Consider the following 6000-nt stretch of genomic DNA (forward strand, 5'->3'; position numbering starts at 1 on the left):
AGGACCAGTCAGAGCTTAAATAACTGAAATGGAAAACATACTAGAGGAATTGATAGCAGACTAGATCATACAGAAGAATGCATAAGAGATCTGGAAAAAAAAAAAAAGAGATCTGGAAAATAGAAAATGGAAATCAATCAGAACAGCAAAAACAGAAACAAATTTTTTAAAGTAAGAACAGTTTAAGGGACTTCTAAAGCAACATCAAGTATACTAACATTCACATCATATTTAAATGCAGCAAAAGAGGTTGGAAAAAAAGAGCCACATAAAAGAGAACCTTGTATGTGAAAAAAAAGAAAAATCAGCTGACTTTTTTCCCACAGAAACTTCAGGCCAGAAGGGCACTGTATGATGTATTTAAAGTGCTGAAAAGGAAAAACCTACAAACTAGGATACTCTACCCAGAAACATTATTATTCAGAGTTGAAGGAGAGATGAATAACTTCTCAGAGAAGTAAAAATGAAAAGATTTCATCAACACCAAACTGACCCTAAAAGAAATAATCTGCCTTCTCTAAATGGAAAAGAAAGGGGTGTAACAAGAAGTAAGAATTTATGGAAAAAGAAAAATCTCACTAGAAAAGGCAAATATATAGCAATAGCTGTGGATCAACCATTAAAAATCTAGTGTGAAGATTAGAAGGAAAACATTGTAATATCAACTGTAACTACAGTAAACAAAGGACAAACATGAAGATGAAAAATGCCACATCAAAAACACAAGACTTGGAGAAAGAAATTTAAAAATATAGATCTTTTCTAATGTCTTTGAACTTAAATGACTAAACTATCAATTTAAAGCAAGTAGATATAATTACAGATCAACATAGATGAAGCCAATGGTAACCACAAATCAAAAATCTACAATAGTTAAACAAAAACTAGACAGAAAGGAGCTAACAAGCTGAAGAAAATCATCAAACCACAAGTGAAGAAATCAAAAAAAGAAGGAAAGAACAGAAAAAAATACAAAAACAACCAGAAAACAAGCAACAAAATGATAATAAGTACATATCTATCATCAATCATGTCAAATGCCAATGAATTAAATGCACCAAAGAAAGACATAAGGTGGCTGATTGGTTTAAAAAGGGCCCATGTCTATGCTACTTACAAGAGACCCATTCAGAGCTAAAGATACACACAGACTGAAAGTGAGGAGATGGAAAAAGATATTTCATGCAAATGTAACAAAAAAATAGTGGTACCAATACTCTTAAGTAGACTTTAAAACAAAGTGTATAATAAGAGACAAAGAAAGGCATTATATAACTACACAAGAAAAGGATATAACTTTTGCTAACATATATGCTTCCCTGGTAGCTCAGCTGGTAAAGAATCCGCCTGCAATGAAGGAGACCCTGGTTCAATTTCTGGGTCAGGAAGATCCCCCGGAGAAGTGGTTGGCTACCCACTGCAGTATTCATGGGCTTCCCTGGTGGCTCAGCTGGTAAAGAATCCGCCTGCAATGCAGGAGACCCGGGTTCAATCCCTGGGTTGGGAAGATCCCCTGGAGGAAGGCATGGCAACTCACTCCAGTGTTCTTGCCTGGAGAATCCCCATGGACAGAGGAGCCTGGTGGGCTACAGTCCATGAGGTCACAAAGAGTCAGACATGACTGAGTGACTAAGCACAGCACACAGCATGCACCTAACATGGGAGCAACTAAATGTACAAAGCAAATATTAACAGACGTAAAGGAAAAAATTGACAATGATACAATAATAGTAGGGGACTTTAACACCCCACTTACATCAGTGGACAGATAGTCCAGATTAAAAATAAAAAAGGAAACAGTGGTCTTAAATGACACATTAGAGTAGCTGGACTTAACAGATACATATGGGACATTTCATCCCAAACCAGCGGAATACAGATTCTTTTCAAGTGCACATGGAATGTTCTCCAGGATACCTCACTTTCTAGACCACAGAAGTCTCAACAAATTTAAGAGGATATAAATTATATCAAGCATTTTCCCCAACCACAATGATAAGAAACTAGAAATCAATTATTTGAAGAAAAATGGGAAAAAGACAAACACACAGACACTAAATATATGCCACAAGAAAAAAAAAGAAAAACAATGGGTCAATGAAGAAATCAAAGAGGAAATCATGAAATACCTCAGAACAAATGAAAATTAAAACACTTCTAAAATCTGAGACCCAGCAAAAGCAGTACTAACAGGGAGTTTTATAGTGATATAAGTACCTCAAGAAACAAGAAAAATCTCAAATAAACAACCTAACATACCTAAAGTAATTAGGAAAAGGAGAACAAACAAAGCCCAAAGTCACCAAGAGGAAGGAATAAAAAAGATAAGAGGAAATAGAGACAAAAGATAGGAAAGATCAATGAAACAAAAACTGGTTTTTTTGAAAAGATAAGAAATAGATAAGCCTTCAGGTAGGCTTGTCAAGAAAAAAGAGGACCCAAATGAACATAAAAAGAAGTAAAAGAAATTGCAACTTGTATCACAGAGATTTTTAAAAATCATAAGAGAATACTATGAAAAGTTACATGCCAAAAAATTGGAAAACCTAGAAGAAATGGATAAATTTCTAAAAAAAAAATTTCCCAAGACTGAGTCAGGAAGAAATAGACAATTGAGACAGATTAATCCCTACTAGTGAAATTAAGTTAGTAATTTTTAAAACTCCCAACAAACAAAAGTCCAGAATTGGACAGTTTCACAGGCAAATTCTACCAAACATTTAAAGAATAACTAACACCTGCTATGGTTTTTCCAGTGGTCATGTATGGATGTGAGAGCTGGACTGTGAAGAAAGCTGAGTGCCGAAAAATTGATGCTTTTGAACTGTGGTGTTGGAGAAGACTCTTGAGAGTCCCTTGGACTGCAAGGAGATCCAGCCAGTCCATCCTAAAGGAGATCAGTCCTGGGTGTTCATTGGAAGGACTGATGCTAAAGCTGAAACTCCAATACTTTGGCTACCTCATGCGAAGAGTTGACTCATTGGAAAAGACCCTGATGCTGAGAGGGATTGGGGGCAGGAGGAGAAGGGGACGACAGAGGATGAGATGGCTGGATGGCATCACCAACTCAATGGACGTGAGTTTGAGTCGACTCCGGGAGTTTGTGATGGACAGGGAGGCCTGGCGTGCTGCGATTCATTGGGTTGCAAAGAGTCGGACACGACTGAGTGACTAAACTGAACTGATCCTCAAACCATTCCAAAATATTGAGGATGAGAAAACCCTCCCAAATTCATTCTATGAGGCCACCATTACGCTGATACAAGAGCCAGACAAAGATACTACAAAAAAGAAAAGAAAATTATAGGCCAATATTTCTGATGAATATACATGGAAATATCCTCAATGACTATTAGCAAACTTAATTCAATAATATATAAAAAGGATCACATGTGCTTAGTTGCTCAGTCATGTCTGATTCTTTGCAACCCCATGGACTCTAGCCCACCAGGCTCCTCTGTCCATGGGATTTCCCAGGCAAGAATACTGGAGCAAAAGGAACATACACCATGATTAAGTGAGATTTATTCGAGGGATACAAAGATGACTTAATATCTGCAGATCAATCAGTGTGATACACTGCATTGACAGAAGAAAGGATGAAAGTCATAAGATCATCTCAATAGACACAAAGCATTTGACAAAATTCAGCATCCACTTAAGATTAAAACTCATCAAAGCTGGTGTAGAGGGACCATATCTCAATATGTCCATATCTCAATAAGTCCATTTATGACAAATCTACAACTCATACCATATTCTACAGTGAAAATCAGAAAGCTTTTTCTCTAATATCATGAGCAAGACAAGATGCCCTCTCTCACCACTTCTATTTAACATAATATTAGAAGTATTAGAAGTCCTAGCCACAGCAATCAAATAATAAAAAGCAATAAGGTGTATCCAAAATAGAAGCAAAGAAGTAAAATTGTCACTATTTGCAGATTACATGATACTATACATAGAAAATGCTGAAGTCTCCACCAGAAAACTATTAGAACTAATGAATGAAATCATTACAGGGTTGTTGCAGGATATAAGATTAATATACAGAAAGTTGTTGCCTTTTGATTTCTCCATCAAATCTGAATGAGAGCCTTGCTGGGTAGAGTATTATTGGTTGTAGGTTTTTTTCCTCCATCACTTTAAATATATCATGACAGTCCCTTCTGGCATCCAGAATTTCTGCTGAAAAATTAACTGATAGCCTTATGGGAGTTCCCCTGTATTTTATTGCCTTTCCCTTGCTGCTTTTAATAGTCTCTCTTTATCTTTAATTTTTGTCATTTTAGTTACAGTGTGTCTTGGTGTGTTCCTCGTTGGGTTAATCCTGTATGGGTTTCTCTTCATTTCCCAGACTTGAGTGACTGCTTCACTTTCCAGACTTGAATGACTGCTTCATTTCCCAGACTAGGGAGGTTTTCAACTATTATCTCTTCAAATATTTTGGGGGAGCTCTTTCTCTCTCTTCTCCTCTGGAACCCCTATAATGTGAATATTAGTGTGCTTGATGTTTTTCCACAGGTCTCTTAAACTATCCTCATTTCTTTTCATTCTTTTTCCTGTTCAAGCAATTTTCTCTACTCTGTCTTCCAACTCACTGATCCATTCTTCTCAATCATTTGTCTACTATGGATTCCTTCTAGAGTGTTTTTTATTTCAGTTATTGTGTTCTTCATCTCTGATTGTTATTTTTATTCTTTAACTTTTTGTTAAAATCTTTTAACTCCTCAGTCTGTGTATCCATTCTCCTCCTGAGTTCTTTGACCATCTTTTTGATCATCACTCTGAACACTTTCTAGGGTAGATTGCCTAGCTCCTCTTCACTTAGTTCTTTTTCTGTGGTTTTATCTTGACCTTGGAGAAGTGGCCCTCTGTATTAACTGTCCTAGGTGTCATAGCAATGCACTTCTTTCTCATTGTGCAAGCTATACGCTCTAGAGGTTCCCCCTAAGGGCTGTGGGGGTTCTTCTGTTGCGGTAGGCTGACAGTATGAGTTGTCTGATAGGCTTGGTTGGCCCCTAGTCTGGTTGGTTGCCAGGCTATGCCTTGGTTGTCCGTGGTGCTGGCTGCTGTCTCTAATTCCCCGAGTCCTGTGGGGCTCCCGCAGTAAAACCCCACTGGTCTTCAAAGCCAGATGCTCTGGGGCTTATCTTCCCATTACCATATCCCTGGGCTGACAGCATGACATGGGGCTCAGAACTCTCATGCCTATGGGAGAAACTCTGCAATATAATTCTTCTCCAGTTTGTGGGTCACCCACCCAGCAGGGTATGGGATTTGATGATATCACATGTCTGCCCCTCCCTACCCATCCCCTTTTGGTTCCTTCTTTATGTCTAGTTGTAGAAGATCTTTTCTGGTACATTCCAGTCTTCTTCATCAATGATTACTCTGAAGATAGTTGTGATTTTAGTGTGCTCAAGAGAGGAAGTGAGCTCAGGGTTTTTCTACTCTGCTATCTTGGCTGCTCTTCCCACACTGTTTTATAAGCTACTTTTTGTCCTCTTAATATTTGGTAAACTTTAAATATCTTTTTACAACACAGTTTTTAGTGATGTACTATGATTCTGTGGAGCACACCCCTGTAGTAGTGAGCTCACTTAGCACCCAGATCTTTGTTCCCATCCCCGTACTCTAATAAAGGAGTGAGGGCTTCTTGGATAAATGGCTGATTTTAAGATCATGGCAAGAAAGGCATAAGATGAGCCTGGAGCATCTTATTATGCCAGAATGTAAGAGAATACTAAAGAAAGGAAGGAAGAGGAAGGAACAAGAAAAAGAAAGAAAGGAAAGGAAAAAGTCCTCAATGCCAAAAGGGTGCTGGAGCCCGCTGAAGGAGCTCCCAAAGGCCAAAGATGAAAGAGTTTGAGCAGCAAAATATAGTGTTCAATTATAACTATATATGCAGTTATGTATATCTATTCCATAAATCTCTGCTGATAAAAATAGATTGTATAAATAAATAAATGTGGGAGAAGAAACAATTCTGTGCAGAGG

Source organism: Cervus elaphus, chromosome 1 (assembly GCF_910594005.1).
Source record: "Cervus elaphus chromosome 1, mCerEla1.1, whole genome shotgun sequence".
NCBI lineage: Eukaryota > Metazoa > Chordata > Mammalia > Artiodactyla > Cervidae > Cervus > Cervus elaphus.